The 17,196-nt window shown below is 41.1% G+C and overlaps 1 protein-coding gene across 4 annotated transcripts in view; it reads left to right on the plus strand.

Annotated features, from left to right (window-relative positions):
- CERS3 (ceramide synthase 3) overlaps positions 1-17,196 on the plus strand; it is a 156,521-nt gene that overhangs the window by 7,301 nt on the left and 132,024 nt on the right. Inside the window, exons 1-2 of one of the 4 annotated variants that reach the window (XM_055555956.1) lie at positions 1,888-3,138; positions 3,490-3,749. The exons of 1 other annotated variant lie outside the window; for it this stretch is intronic. The gene's annotated coding sequence lies outside the window, so the exon portion shown is untranslated. Of the gene's footprint in view, positions 1-1,887; positions 3,139-3,169; positions 3,750-17,196 lie in introns of those variants that run through there. 2 more of the 4 variants (XM_055555957.1, XM_055555955.1) reach the window with 2 other exon arrangements.

Consider the following 17,196-nt stretch of genomic DNA (forward strand, 5'->3'; position numbering starts at 1 on the left):
GACTGCAAGGAGATCCAACCAGTCCATTCTGAAGGAGATCAGCCCTGGGATTTCTTTGGAAGGAGTGATGCTTAAGCTGAAACTCCAGTACTTTGGCCACCTCATGCGAAGAGTTGACTCATTGGAAAAGACTCTGATGCTGGGAGGGATTGGGGGCAGGAGGAGAAGGGGTCGACAGAGGATGAGATGGCTGGATGGCATCACTGACGTGATGGATGTGAGTCTGAGTGAACTCCGGGAGTTGGTGATGGACAGGGAGACCTGGCATGGTGTGATTCATGGGGTCACAAAGAGTCGGACACGACTGAGTGACTGAACTGAACTGAACTGAACCAAACGGAACCGAATGGGGATTCAAATATATAAAACTGATTTAATGTCTTAAGTCCTAAAGTTTTCTAATAAAATGAAACAGTATTTCCTGGAAGTGACACCCACACATGCATCTTGCTCTGTCATGCTTGCTTTGCATTCTCTGTTTTCTGTTAGCAATGAACGGATACATTTATCATGAGGCACAAGTGAGAAAGAGAAAAAAAGGGAAAAAGAAAATCATTACCTTAGGAGTCCTGGAAGGAACATGTTTGTGTTTATCTTCCTCAGAGGAACTCAGGCTAACAACTCCCCCAAGTCACAACCAGCAAACCTCCAGAATTCCTCCCTTCTATCCCTCTAGCTGCTGTCCTCTGTTGTATAGGTTTTTCATCTGTCTCTAAAGAAGGAGGAACTATACCTTGTCCTTGACTCAAGAAATATAGCAGATGTGAGATTCTTTTGATGATAGAGAAGCTATGAGCTATGTATAAATACTTTATCTTTGATTTGTACATACATCTTATCAGTAGATGACATATATTTAGTTATACAGTTGACAAACAAACAAACTTGTGGTCCTACAGTACTGTTTTGGCTTATTTAATTCTGAGGGAATCCAGAGTAGAGTTCAGAAGTATCCTTTTCCCCAGATATCTGCAGAGTGAAACTGAGTGTTGGTTGCCCACAAGTTGGGGTGTTAACTATTAACATGTATTGAACAGCTCATCACAGTGCTAAGCTCCAGGGATATAAGGATGTGTGAGGCATATTCCAGAGGAATTACCAATGTAGTGGGGACTACATGCATGCTCGGTCAAGTCCAGCTCTCTTGCAACCCCACAGACTGTAGTCTGCCAGGCTCCTCTGTCCACGGAATTATCCCAGCAAGAATACTGGAGTTATTGCTATGTCTTCCTTCCAAGACATAGGGGATCTTCCCAACCCAGTGATCCAACCCGCATCTCCTGTGTCTCTTGCATTGCAGGCAGATCCTTTACCGTTGAGCCACTGGAGAAGCCCGTGTAGTAGGGAAGCAGATACAAAACTGGCTAAGTTGTAATAGTAGAGTAGAGTGCTGTAATATCGTTATAAACACACAACAGGGTGGGGTGAGAGCTGTGGGACTTGGCAGGTGAGTCAGACTTCTATCAGGCAAGAGAGAGCAGAAAGCAGCCAATGGACGGGCATGGAAGTTGCCTGCTTCTGTTGCCTGGACAATAGTGGGAAAGGGCACGAGGAGAGTCTAAAGGACTGGTTGTCTCCTGTGACAAATCTAGACTGAGTATTAAAAAGCAGAGACATCACTTTGCTAATAAAGGTTCATATAGTCAAAGTTCTGGTTTTTCCAGTGCTGCTGCTACTGCTAAGTCGCTTCAGTCATGTCCGACTCTGTGCGACCCCATAGATGGCAGCCCACCAGGCTCCCCCGTCCCTGGGATTCTCCAGGCAAGAACACTGGAGTGGGTTGCCATTTCCTTCTCCAATGCATGAAAGTGAAAAGTGAAAGTGAAGTCGCTCAGTCGTGTCCGACTCTTAGCGACCCCATGGACTGCAGCCTACCAGGCTGTACATTTCCAGTAGTCATGTACAAATGTGAGAGTTGGACCATAAAGAAGGCTGAGCACCGAAGAATTGATGCTTTCAAATTGTGGTGCTAGAGAAGACTCTGAGAGTCCCTTGGGCTGCAAGGAGATCCAACCAGTCCATCCTAAAGGAAATCAGTCCTGAGTATTCATTGGAAGGACTGATGCTGAAGCTCCAATACTTTGGCCACATGATACAAAGAGCCAACTCATTGGAAAAGATCCTGATTCTGGGGAAGATTGAGGGCAAGCAGAGAAGAGGGCAACAAAGAATGAGATAGTTGGAAAACATCACCTACTCAATGGACATGGGTTTGAGCAAACTCAGGAGACAGTGAAGGACAGGGAATCATGGTGTGCTGCAGTTCATAGGGTTGCAAAGAGTCAGAGACAGCTTAGCGACTAAACAACAGACTAGAAATGTACAGTATGGGGCAATTCTGCATAGTCCCCTGGCAAGATCTGGTAAGATCTGAACCACAGTCTGTGCATTCACTGCCCAATCTGCTGACAGATCACCGCCTGCCAAATGAGCTTTAAAATTTATGAACCCTTTAATAGAAAAAATCTGAGAAGAGAAAACCAGACTAGGAGAATTGCATAAGCAAGTGTTGAGTGAAAGGGCCTTGACCAGTTTTCCTTCTTTGAACTAAATTCATTAGGGAAATTTGAGAAACTGTAAAGTTTCAGAGAACTTCAAACTGGCATTTTCCTCTTCTCTGCCTCTAGTCAACTTTTATTTTGCTGTCAGCTATTAAGCTGACAGAAGAAGAAAGCTGTCTTTCAGCGGTTAGAGTCAGCCAATGAGGAGAGCTTCAAACCAGGCTTTCAGGGAGGCAGCACTGCCCAGACCTCCTGGGAGGCAAGGTTCGGCTTCTGAGACGGACAGGAATCAACTTGTTGAAGCTTTTTTACTTGTCAGAGCACCTTTAAATAATCCACGGTTGCAGCTGTTTCATCTTCAGACAAAGGAGAGTGAAAATGGTTCCAAAAGGTGTAACATCTCAAGCTCTGTAAAATGAGGGACACCTGCTTTTAAAATGGAAGCATCTGAAGCAGGCAAACAACGTTTATACCATGCTACTGAGTTTGTCTTTCCTTGTCTGTGATGATTATTCTTTGAGACACAAATCAAAACAAAGCGAATCACATCCAACTATTCTAAAAAGAAAAGATGACCTGATTTTTTTTGTCATTTTATGGTTCAGAAAGGGGATTTTTCTCAATTGCTAGGAAACAGGTGGAAAAATTGCATTTCTAAGAGTGATGCTCCTTAGTTAATGAGTTTTGTGGTGTGGTGGTGGTGGTGGTGGTGGTGGTGGTTTAGCTAGCAAAATCCCTGCCCACATTTCAGGCTTCTGGAGAGTAATACACTGTCAGACCAGCTCAGAGAACTGTGCAGGGCTGTTAGCAGTGTTTCGGGTCTCTCTCAGCCACTAAACCCGTTCCTTTTAATACAAAGAGCAAGACTATCCTGAGTAGCAGTTGACGAACAACTTTTTACTGTGTGTACTGAAACGCAATGATGATGAAGCAATTGATGCATTTGTGATTCACTGTCTCAATGGATTCCACTTTTCTCCTCTCCAAGTGGTGAAACAGGAAACAGCATCGCATCAGGAAGAACCTGAAGGTGTCCTCCAGGAGCCGTGCCCCACGTCACTGATTGCCCTCAGTCAGAAATCTTGACCTGCAACTTTAGAGGGTGGGTCTCTGAAAGAATTTCAGAGCTTACACAGCAGTGAGGTGTGTTGCTCTCTGATGAGAACAAAGCTGGCTGGAGCACTGGAAGTCTGGCTCTGACTGTTTTCACAAGCCAGGGGCATCTTTGTGCAGTGAAGTTTCAGAAAGGTAGGCACCATCTTATGGATGTTGTTATTATTTGAGTACCTTCAAAACCAAGTTGGTCTTGACTGTGTATGTATGTGTGCGTGAGAGAGAGAAATGATCAAAATGTTTGTTTTTTGGCCTGATGCAGGAGAGAGACAGAAAACAGAAGTTCAAAGCCATTTGCTTGATAAGTTTTTAGTAATGAAGAGTAAATGGTGAATTCAAACTTCTAACCTGTATTACTTGCTCTTGGCAAGTTTAAACTGATTCAATGAAGGCCCAGGAAGAATTGTTCAGAGAATGAAATCACGTGAGGCTGAGTGCTCCGTCAGCGTAGCTTGATTTATGTGGAAAGCCTTGACTCAAGCTGAAATGAAAAGGATGCCCATGGATCTCCAGGCAGCACAGAAAAGGCCACTTCAGACTACTTAAGAATGTCATAAATTTGGAACAAGGCAGAACTTGCTCATCTCACAGTGACAAGCTTTTTAAGCTTGTTCCATCTTGAGGGAGATAATGTCATGTCCAGAAGACATTAGCTAATTAATTCTAAAACTTCCAGCTTTGTGCAGAAAAACAAAACAAAAGCAAAACTTTATTTTTTCTAACCCATGTTTAGTGAGGGTATTCTTTTAAGCAATTTTATTTCCTGAAAAGCCTTATACAGAGCAAGGGAAAGAAATTTGGGGAACTTGCTGGATGATGATTCATTCATTAATCTGCAATATACAAGGTCTTTCTCCACTACAAGTGAGGGTTCAGACTTTAAACAACACCTTTCCCTGGAGAAGGAAATGGCAACCCATTCCAGTATTCTTGCCTGGAGGGCTACTGTCCACAGGGTCTCAAAGAGTCAGACACGACTGATCGACTTCACTTTCACTTTTTCATATTCTTTTGCATTATGGTTTATCACAGGATATTGAATACAATTCCCTGTGCTACACAGTAGGACCTTGTTGTTTATCCTTCCTATATGTAATAGTTTGTATCTGCTATGGATAGGGCTTTTTAAAGCAATAATTGGGACATTTTCATCTAAATACTTACATTTAAAAATTACTTTAACACTATGTATACTATATTTTGTATAAAAAGGAAGGGAAAATTATATACACACAGGATATGTTATATATATATGTGTGTGTCTGCATATTTTTAAAAAAGGAAATATAATAAGGGTAAGTGGAAATTAAGGAATCTATAGGCAAAGGATTGAACTTCTTTAAATACACACATTTATAAGGTTTTGACTTTTTTATTGGCCACACATTTCAGCTTGTGGGATCTTAGTTCCCCCAACCAGGGATCGAACCCAGGCCCTTGGCAGTGAAAGCACAGGAGTCCCAAGCACTGGACCACCAGGAATTTCCAGATTTGACTTTTAAATCAAGTATAGGTTTTATAGTATCCCTCATCAAAGATGAGGGGAAAGTGATAAACTAAAGTGGACTGTCATCATAAACAGAGGACCTTAACTGTATGTCAAGCTTTTCACATAAATATACATAGAAAAATAATTCAAATAATTTTAACATAGTAATTTGTATACCTTTAGAGACATCTGCTCCAAGGACAAGAGAGTACAAAGAAATCTTGAACTGTACTTGGTAGATTTATTATTGATAGTTGTATTAGTGTAGTAATTTGAATAGTGTTGCATCTTATAGTATTAATAAATATTAATAAAATTAATAAATATTAATATACCCCCAAAAAAACACCTTTCATTTCTCTTGGGTTTCCACTTAAAATTTCATCAGTAAAATCCTGGACAAAGGGACAAATTCTTGAAGAGGAAAATAGATACAGATAATAATTGTATAGTCTTCCCATTAAAAAATTTCTGTCATTTCTAAAAGCAATCACATTAATTTCCATAAGTTTGAAGATAATTCTGGGTTTAGCAGTAAACTGCACTAATTGAGTCCTTACTGTGTATTTATGCAGTTCACGTTTAATTCAGTGAGACAAGACTCATGCCATTTTCAGATAAGGAAATTTAGTCTCAGATTTATAGCAGCGTAGTAGGGAAGTGAGAGAGCCAGAACTCTGTTGCCTTTCTGCACACAGAATATATGTATGATTGGAGCCCTCTGTATTCCTATCCTTTTCCATCAGCCCTTTATGAGTCCTTGTCACATGGAGGAGTTTCTGAATCCATAATATGAAAATTTTGATATCTGATAGAGCAAAAGACCAAGCGTGAATCTATATTTGCTTCTGCTCTGGGAGTGAAGTCATGATGAAGTTGACTGAACATGGACTAGAAAGGCAGACAGACCTAGATTTGAATCCCTGCTATGTGACCTAGGCAAGTTAGTGAAATTCTTCAAACCTCAGTTTCCTTATTTATAAGCTAATTGTAATAATGTCCATCACATAGCCTTGTTATAAGGACTAGAGAGACAAATAATGAAAGTGTCATCTGCATGATTGAAAAATGGTAGACTTTCGATCAATAATAGTCATTTCTCCAATAACTTGTTGATGCTTTGACATGCTGGATCCTGTTCTGGGCATGGGGATATCAGCAGTGACAACAGAGGCAAGACCCTGCCCTCATGGAGCTGACTGGTGCTTATTTATTATATTATTGTGTGACTGACTTTCTGTGAAAATCACATTATGATTATTGAGACCCTTTTTGGTGGATACAGTCTGGCTTTGACATAGCCTCTGAAGCAGGGTAATGAAAGTTCTGTGCCAAGATTCCCTTAAAATATAGTAGAATTTGGCAAAAAGCAAGAACATCAGATACTTCTTTTACAAAAGTCAGTTTGTTCTAATCATTTCAGAGTTAGAGGTCAGGAAGGATGTGCTTTTATGCAAACATTTACACACACGCACGCACACACACAGAGAATTCATCTGAGTTTTCCTGGGCCCACAAAGCCATAGTAGAAGCATTACTGACAGGAGAGGTGTGGGAGGAGGGTCTGGCTCCAAGAACTCATGGAACAGAGTGTGGTGTGGCAACAATTCATGTGCTTTAGGTCAGGCCATCTACTCAAGAGCCCTGGGCTTTCCAGGGCCTTCCCAGTGTGAATTTAGGGACAAAGCTTGAACTGGAGATAATATACCTTTATAAAGACAGATTGGGGGCAAGAGCAACTGACTTATTTACCAGCTAAAAGCCTGTAGTTAAGTAGGCCAATTGGCATCAAGAATAGTATTTTGGCATCTGTCCCTAACTTTGAATCCCAATAAACTGCAGATCATATCAGAGAAATATGAGAGGGACACAGGGAAGCTCCCTCTGGAATCCAGTGCAACTGTATTCTTCCTTTTCCTGGCAACACCTGCGTACCCAATACCACTGTCCTTGTTGGTCTTATACACCCTGAGTTTTTTTATGTAGTTGGTAGACACAGAATGACTGAACAACTCTGTGTCAGCCCAGACCAGAGAGTTGGCACTATGAAAGAAGGCTTTGTAAAGTGACAAGACTTACTTTTGTAAGCCCAGTGCAACAATCAGTCTCATCATTTTATGGGTCATGTTGCCTTAAGATTGTGTCTTGTAGCAAGGATTTTAAAGGATGAAAATATAAACCAAGTTAAAAGCTTAATTAAGGCTTAGGTAATAAACCCTCAAACAGCAGGTGGATGGGCAGATTAAGAATCTTTAGCCTTATATAATACTATAATAGCCTGAATTCTCTCCAGGGATTACTGTGAATGGGGGACAGATGTTTGATTATAAGTGGACTGCAGAAATCACTGTTTTGAAACAGTTAAATTATTTTGAAATTTCATTATTATCAGACCTTAAAGTCTGCAGAAACCCACTAACAAATGGAAGAGAGCTGTGTAAGAGGGGATGTGACCTTGAGATACAGTCCTCCTTTCCCAGGTAGGAGGATTTAGAATTTTCCAGGCAGTGAGTGTTCATATGCTGCTCAAATAGAAAATGTTTTGGTTCATTTTAAAAACCATTTTCTCTTTATTTTTTTGCCCACATGGTCACTGGCAAGTCTTTGGAGAGCAGTTGTGCAGTGTTCTAAGGAGTGTGAGCTGACCAGAGACCTGATGCATAGCTGGCATTTAGTGTACAGAAATTCCAACTCAATGAAAAGGCTCCCTTTTTTCCCTGAATTATATCTTCAGGAAATACCAGGAAACTGAGATACTTAACCAGAATTTCTAAATCCCTCTGCTCAGGATTGGTATACACAAACATACCCCACACAGACACACACACGCACATGCACACACATGACATAGACACAGACACACACACATCCACACACATTCATGTGCATAATATAAAAACAAAATCAAAAGATACATACTTTGTGTGTGCAGCAAAAGTTTAGTTCTCATGTCATAGAGTGCGATAGATTGGGCCTTCTGCCCTCTGAAATACATGGTGTGTGGTCACTGGGCCTGGAGAAAGGAGAAATGGAAGCAGTTTTCTAGCTTTTTAAAAAACTGAGATATAATTTACATATTAGTTTCAGATGTTGTTACATAATAATTTAATATTTGTATATATTGTGAAATAATTACCAAATACAATTCTTATTAATGGGAAAACTGTAAAATTCACAGCTAATACATATATTTAGGTTATTTGAAAAGATAAAATATTACATTGAGGGATTTGAAATCATTTTTACTTACATTTCCATATTCTAAAATGAAGTAATTAGGAAGGGAAAATCATATGGCACAATCCACTTGTTCTTTATAAAGTCCTTATGTTCAAAAACAAGGCCTATTTCTTTTATTTGGTTTCATTGGCCAGACATACTTTAGCAGGTAGTCAATAAATACTCACTGGTTATACTGACAGGCTGAACAATAATTATTTCAAGATTCAAGCAAAAATTCTAAGAGCCTTTTCTTCAATAATGAAGATTACTTAACATCATTTAATAACTAAATTGGCTTCAATTTCTTCCCCTCAAATTTTGTTTTCTTGCTTGACATCTGATTAAAACTTTAAAACTAAAATATGCTGATACTGAACAAATCTCAAACTGTGCAGATGAGTAGTTTTCGTGTGTGATGTTCCCATCGCAGGCTCACCGTTACTTCTGACCTTGGGTCAGCATACAGACTTGTAATGAGCTCCTCCTGTTCCATTAGCTCGGCTTTCCCTTGCTTGTTTCCAGTATATCTGCCTTCTGTGAATTCTGGTCTACAACCACCTGTGGAAGAGAAAAACTTCAGAACTTTGCTAGATGATGGCTGTAAAATAATATTCAGGTTGGATTTTCCTAAGTAATTTTTTCACAGGTTACATTTTAGCGGTGGTTTTCAAACCTTTTTTTGTTGTTTGTTTTTTGATGATCACTGATGGTAAATACTTCCAGATCTCCACTTAGAATGCACACACACATTAATTGGAAAAAGTTTCCCAAACAATATTTGATATGTATTGATGTTTTCTCTTCTATTCCATTCCACTGCATAACCTTTCTGGCCTGACCTAATAATTTTGTAGCTGGTGCGTGCATCACTCATGTCTGACTCTTTGCCACCCTATGGACTGTAGCCTGCCTGGCTCCTCTGTTCATGTGATTCTCCAGGCAAGAATACTGGAGTGGGTTGCCATGCCCTCCTCAAAGGGATCTTCCAGGCCCAGGGATCAAACCTGAGTCTCCTGTGTTGCAGACAGATACTTTACCACTGAGCCACCAGGAAAGCCTTTATAGCTGGTAGTGGTTCTCAGTACTAGCTGAAAGGAAGACTTAACTAGGTAATTTAAAATATATATATTAAAGTCAAAATCACACTAGACCCATGAAAAAGACGAGAAATTCCAAAAATAGACCTCTGCTTTACATATCAGTTGCAATACATTAACTCCAATACATATTGGACCCTTGATTTATAACATTATAGATACTATAAGGAAAGAATAACCATTTGAATATCTATATGGACAAAATCTTGTTTCTAAACTCAAAATGTATAAAGATCTAAGTGTTAATATGGATGTGTTAGGTAAAACATTAAAGTTCTGGATCTGTGCTCTTCAGTACAGTAGGAATTGAATATCATATGATTATTTTGTTTACTTTCCCAGCATCTTTTTCTTTTTGGTCAACCTTAAGACATTTATAATTAAGTTTCACCAACATGAATGACACAGGGGAACTTGGAATCCCCTCTTATAGCATGTGGTACCAGCAACCTGCCCTGTGAGTCAGCCCAGCCCCAGTTCCACCACTTTTCTCTAGGTTCCCAAGTGCCCCTGCTTTACAGAATCAGGTTACTGTATGGTTTAGCAGAAAAAAAAATTGAGGAAATACTCAATAAATTTTAGTTTAGAGAAGAAGAAATTTTAAAAAGGCTTAGAAACCTGTAGATCCCACCTCATGATCAGTCGAGTAGCAGCAGGCTGAATTGGCACATGTTGGACGTTCCCCAGCAAGGGAAAAGGAGTTGGTGCTATACTTGGTGTGGCACTGACTTGGGACCTTGGTATGTGTCAGCGTGGTATTTTCTTTGATTCATAGCAGCTAATGGCAGAAATCAAAGAGACAAATGAAAATCATATAAATATATATTGGAAAGAAATTTAAGGATGCCCTTTTCAAAAGAATGTATATTTGAGAAGTGTAGAAACCTAGGGAAATTTTTATTTTTAAATAATATGTTACATTTTCATACAATATACCCAGGATGTTTTTCCCTCCAGGTACTTTTGCAGGCAAAAGATCCAGAAATTTAAAGCCATGGTTTTAATCATTAATTCTCCCCAAAGTATAATTAATAGATGAGATATTTTCTCTGTATTCTAGACTTTGCAAATATGCCACATGTCTCTCTTTGTCTCCGTCTCTCTGTCTCTCCCCCATCTACTTAAAACCTGGGTGTTACCTGCATTTTTTTTTCATTAAGGGACTTCTTGAATTAGATAGACCTGGACAGGAATGACTAGTTCTTTTCAGTTTTGAGATCTCACAAGTTATTTTCTTTGGGTGAGTAAGTAGCAAGAGCTGGTGGCCGTAGGCAGTGAAGTTGCCCTGGTTGAGGAAGGGACATGACCCATCCCTTTTGCTCAAAGGAGGAAACAGTGACTATGGCAGCAGGTGCCCAGTTTCCCAATCTCATGCCAGCACTACTTGCTAGGGGGAAAAATCCCCCTTTCTATTGTTATTTTTTAATGATTTCTTAGTCAAAGAAGAAAGCTGCTGGGAACGTGTAATTGAGGTTATTTTTCTGCACTTCTTCACTGCATCCCTGTCCTGTGTCGTCACACCCATGCATGCCACCCTTATCTGAAGACTATGCGAATCTTTGTCATCTTGTTCATTTCCAAGGGATGCTTCCTTCTGCAGAGGCAATTGAAAATATTTCATAAGCAAATATTTTAAATATTAAAATTGGGGGCTTGCTTCATCATGTTGCCCTGATAACACCAAAGTGAAAGTGACTTAGTCAAGTCTGACTCTCTGCGATCCCATAGACTATAGCCTGCCAGGCTCCTCTGTCCTCAGAATTCTCCAGGTCAGAATACTGGAGTAGATAGCCATTCCCTTCTCCAGGGGGATCTTCCCAACCCAGGGATCAAATCCAGGTCTCCTGCATTGCAGGCAGATTCTTTACCATCTGAGCCATCAGGGGAGCCTTCCCTGGTGAGCCACTAAGTCCTTCCCTAAAAGTAAACTTGCCTCCTCTTTATCAGTGAATAAGACAGATGTTCCAAATTCCTTCCTTTTAAAAAAATTGTTTATTTTTGGCTGCGGTGGGGCTTGGTTGCTACACACAGGCTTTCTCTAGTTGCAGTGTTTGGGCTTCTCATTGCAGTGTTTGGGCTTCCTCTTATTGCAGAGCAGGCCTCTGTGGCTTGCAGGCCTCAGCAGTTGTGGCACATGGGCTTAGTTGCTCCATGGTATGTAGGGTCTTCCTGGACCAAGGATCAAACAAGTATCCCCTGCATTGCACTGCATTGCAAGATGGATTCTTAACCATTGGACCACCTGGGAAATCCCCAAATTCCGTCTTGATCAAGATGTGGCTGTGCACCCTTCTATAGGTTTCACTGTCTGTCATGGAAGATTCCTTTGTTGAGACTGCACAGGACAAGTATCATGATGTAAGAAATCTTGCTGACACTGAGAAAATTAATTACCTACCCTGTCAAGGCAATGAATTATCCATCAGAAAAGCTTTTCCCAACTAACACTTGGTCGAGTAACTTCAATACTGATCAAGGTATTGTAGGAAATCAATGAATGATGGCTGGCTGTGGTGCCACCTGAAAGTCCACAATACTCTTGAGGAGGAAATGTAAATAGTGACCACAGTACCAACACCTGCAGTTTACTGGGCACTTACTATACACCAAGCATTATGCAAAGTGATTTAGACACACGGCCTCATTAATCCTGACCTAGATTTTACGGACATAAAAATTGTTATACCTGTTTTACAGATGAGATCATATAGCTTTAAAGGGGTGAGGATGTGTGTTCAGATTCCCAAACACTTATTCTTGACAGGCCAGTAGGCCTTGGGTTCCTACACGTCCTGTCCTGAAATTCTGTCCCAGTGTGTTGTGTGTGGGGAGGCCTGGGCATCCCGCTTGTGATCTTTGGGGAGGTGGGAACCAGGTGACGCTACACAATACAGCCTCTTCAGGGCTTGTCTCCAGGCTGTCTGTTTAGCACAGTTTGTATCTGTTATGTGGGCTCCCTTTACTGAAAGAAAATTACGAAATCAGTTATCTTTTCTCAGTAGTGAGAGATGTGCACTTCATGGCAGGAAGGCAGCTATGAAGGACAGGAGGTGTCCCATTCCTCTCCCTTGGAAAATCTTTTTAAACTTAGCATTTAATCTTATTATTTAAGATTTAAGGATTCTTGCCCCTACCCAATAAGGTCAGGATAGTAAGATAGTATCATTATATAACATTGATTCTGTACTTCACTGTATTCAAGTATTTTTACATACCTGCTGCTGCTGCTAAGTCGCTTCAGTCATGTCCGACTCTGTGCGACCCCATAGACAGCAGCCCACCAGGCTCCCCTGTCCCTGGGATTCTCCAGGCAAGCACACTGGAGTGGGTTGCCATTTCCTTCTCCAGTGCATGAAAGGAAAAAGTGAAAGTGAAGTCGCTCAGTCGTGTCCGACTCTTCGCGACCCCATGGTCTGCAGCCTACCGGGCTCCTCTGTCCATGGGATTTTCCAGGCAAGAGTACTGGAGTGGGGTGCCATTGCCTTATCACTCTTAATCCACAACAGGTCCTTGTAGAATTAGCACCATTTAATGGTAATTCAGATGAAGATTCAGAGAGGCTGAGTTGTCCAAGACCATTTAGCTATTAAGTGACAGATAGAACCCAGGCCATCTGACTCTAGATCCAAAGTTCTTTATTTTCAGCTATTTGAAAGACAGTGAACTACTTAAGGTGGTGTATGTAACACTGCATTCCTTTTTTTTTTTAATTCTTCGATTTCAGGTTTGTGATTTGTATGGTAGTCTTCCTGACCTGAGACTAAGTGAGGCAGGAGCTTCTGCAGGCTCTGCACCCAGCCAATCCTCCAGTTTCTCCAATGGGAAAACTTGAGACAGAATGAGGGCCTCCACTTGGGCTCCTCTGAGTCACTAGCAGCAACAAGGTTCTCAACTCCCTTGCTTTTGCCTACATCACTCACTTGTGCCTGGGACTAATAACAGGTTAATTTGTGAAGCAAGATGTGTGACTCACCAGACAAGGGAGGAGAGCCTGTAAGAAAGGACTCGGAGGAGAAGAGCAACATATTTAATAGCAACTGGAAAGGAAATGCTGACATGATGCTAATTGAGTTAAGATTTCTTTCCATTGCAACACCATTTTCTGGTTACCCAGCCATTAATTTGTATTTTAGGCTTCTAAAGTTAGCTAAAAGGGGCAGGGCAGGGGAAAGAGAGAAAGGGAATTCTACCTTTGAAGGCAAAATTATCAAATCTGTATTACTTTCTCATAGATTTATTCTCAATCATCTTGGATGCCTCTTCTTTGAACCCTAGGATGTGCATTTTTCTGAAGCTTACCTATTGTGTAACGTTGCTTTACATCCTTCTGATTTCAGCCGTAGCTGTGTTTGTGTGAGCTCCTATCCATATCACCAGTCTGAAAATACTTCGTCAGTAACTTGCCTCTCTCTGTCCTGAGCTGGCCTTTGGCAGTCTTTGTCACTTAATGACTAGATCAGAGATGAACCAGATTAAGGTGAAGAGGCATCCTGGAGAATTACTTTTTGGTGACTACTGCCTCCTTAAATCAGAGAAGGCAATGGCACTCCACTCCAGTACTCTTGCCTGGAAAATCCTATGGATGGAGGAGCCTGGTGGGCTACAGTCCATGGGGTCACAAAGAGTCAGACACAACTGAGCGACTTCACTTTCACTTTTCACTTTCCTGCATTGGAGAAGGAAATGGCAACCTACTCCAGTGTTCTTGCCTGGAGAATCCCAGGGACGGGGGAGCCTGGTGGGCTGCCATCTGTGGGGTTGCACAGAGTCGGACATGACTGAAGCGACTTAGCAGCAGCAGCAGCAGCCTCCTTAAATGCCTTTTGCTGTGTTATCTTTATTATCTCCAGAATCTAAAGTCAGTTTATAGATCTCAAGAATCTGTCTTCCTGTTGACCAAATAAGCACATTTTAAAATTTTAGTTACCTGTTTGTGTGTATAGAAAGGCTGTGATAAGTTTTACCTAGGTAACAAACTTGCCTTATTTCAAATCAGCTATTAGTTTTTGTGTTTGAAACATTAACTTAATAAATGCAATTTCCAAAAAAAAAAAAATTAGCCCCTTAAAAAAAATAAGGTGAAATAAATCACCTTAATAACATATTTTAGTCATGGGAAGCTGGATGCCTACTGGGAAAGCAGCAATTTAAAAATCTTAAATACCCAGAATTTTGCTGTTTTCAATTATTGTTTTCATGTTTCCATCTAGATTTTGTCCCTGCAAACATGCTCACACACATATATGTATATGATTAAAATAGTATGTTATATAGACCATACACTATCATGTGCTCATAGTATAGATGTAATTTTGAATTTTCTTTTTTTAAACATGTTATAAAACTTTTCATATTTATACATTTCATGTGTGTGTTAGTCACTCAGTCATGTCTGACTTTTTGCAACCCTTGGACTGTAGCCCACAGTCACTCAGTCATGTCTGACTTTTTGCAACCCTTGGACTCTAGCCCACCAGGCTCCTCTGTCCATGGGATCCTCCAGGCAAGAGTACTGGAGCCATTGTCTTCTCCAATAAATTTCACAATTTTTAGCATTAACTGTGTATTATTACATAAAATTAACATTTTAAAAATGTATTTAAACATTACAGATTTTTAAAATCCATAATTTACTAACACTAAAGTGTTATTTATTAACCAGGGTTTAAATTTTTTTGCTCAGATAACACATATTTCTAGGTAGGCTTGAACATTTTCATGACTCCTAAAATTTATTATTTCATTCCAGGATGATGGTATTATCATTTATGTTGCCACCAGTAACATAGGAATGTAATGGTTTTATATTTACATGTAAATGATATATATAAAACATTTATAGCATCATTAGCACTGAGTGTTATTTTTAAATTTGTCTTTTAATGTAATAGGTGTCATGTATAGAATTTTAGGAAGTGAAAGTTCATTTAGTTCTTCTCCTTAGAAGGGCAACATGGTATTTAATAACTTGACTCCAATTTACAATTTAACAGGCATATAGTACAGTCATTTACAAATATTTACTCACTTTGTCATTTTAACAACTTCATCAGTGTAGTACTATTATTATTTCTGTTTTGTAGATAAGGAAATTGTCATTAGTTGTCCAAGAGCACATAGCTAGTTAAAGTGTCAGAACCTAGACCATCTGTCTCCAAAGTCCATGTAATTGACCACTGTGTTATACTGGCTCCGTTAATATCTATTGAGAACTTACTGTTTCTTCAGTTTCTGTAAGCCGACTTACGGATGCTGTTATGAGCAAAATAACTGTAGTCCTTGCTCTAGTAGAACTTGAGGTCTGGGGAGGGAACCAGACTTTAATCAAATCAACATATATAAAATTACAAGCTTGATACATGTTTTGAAGAAAAAGAATGCAGTAATAGAAGAATCTAACAGGAATGTTTCTTTTAGCTGTAGGAGTGATGGGGTCAGGGGTCATGGAAAGTTTCGATAAAGATCTTAGAGGCACTTAAATTGAGACTTGAAGAATAAGGAGGCCAGAGTAGTGTGAAGATGGATGAACTCAGCATAAGGAGCAGTCTGTGCATATGCCCTGAGGCAGGAAAGGAGTTGGCTTGCCTTTTGCTCTAAGGGTCATAAAGTCAACCAGCTTGCTTGTGGGATCAGAAAGTGAGGGGGAAAGGGAGCAGAAGAGAGCCTAGAAAAGCAGACCGGGGGTCCAGCGGTCCAGGGCCGTGCTACAAGTTTCTCACTCACAGAAGTGTGCAAACTGAGGAAGAGTGTGAGAGTGCGCACTGGGGAAGACTGTGAGAGTGTGCACTGAGAGAGTGCACACTGGGGAAGGGCAGTGAGAGTGTGCACTGCGGAAGAGTGTGAGAGTGTGCACTGAGAGTGTGTGCACTGGGGAAGAGTGTAAGAGTGTGCACTGGGGAAGGGCAGTTGAGAGTGTGCACTGGGGAAGAGTGTGAGAGTGTGCACTGAGAGTGTATGCACTGGGGAAGAGTGTAAGAGTGTTCACTGGGGAAGGGCAGTGAGAGTGTGCACTGCGGAAGAGTGTGAGAGTGTGCACTGAGAGTGTGTGCACTGGGGAAGAGTGTAAAAGTGTTCACTGGGGAAGGGCAGTGAGAGTCTGCACTGGGGAAGAGTGTGAGAGTGTGCACTGAGAGAGTGCACACTGGGGAAGAGTGTGAGACTGTGCACTGAGAGAGTGTGCACTGGGGAAGAGTGTGAGAGTGTGCACTAGGGAAGTGTGTGAGACTGTGCACTGAGAGAGTGCACACTGGGGAAGAGTGTGAGAGTGTGCACTGAGAGAGGGCTCACTGGGGAGGAGTGTGAGAGTGTGCAATGAGAGAGTGCTCACTGGGGAGGAGTGTGAGAGTGTGCACTGAGATGAGAGAGTGTGCACTGGGGAGGAGTGTGAGAGTGTGCACTGAGAGAATGCACAGTGGGGAAGAGTGTGAGAGTGTGCACTGAGAGAGTGCACACTGGGGAATGGCAGTGAGAGTGTGCACTGGGGAGGAGTGTGAGAGTGTGCACTGAGAGAGTGCTCACTGGGGAAGAGTGTGAGAGTGTGCACTGAGAGAGTGCGCACTGGGGAGGAGTGTGAGAGTGTGCACTGAGAGAGTGCTCACTGGGGAAGAGTGTGAGAGTGTGCACTGAGAGAATGCACACTGGGAAAGAGAGTGAGAGTGTGCACTGAGAGAATGCACACTGGGGAAGAGAGTGAGAATGTGCACTGAGAGAAGGCACAGTGGGGAAGAGTGTGAGAGTGTGCACTGAGAGAGTGTGCGCTGGGGAAGGGCAGTGA

The sequence above is a fragment of the Bubalus kerabau genome, chromosome 19 (assembly GCF_029407905.1).
Source record: "Bubalus kerabau isolate K-KA32 ecotype Philippines breed swamp buffalo chromosome 19, PCC_UOA_SB_1v2, whole genome shotgun sequence".
NCBI lineage: Eukaryota > Metazoa > Chordata > Mammalia > Artiodactyla > Bovidae > Bubalus > Bubalus kerabau.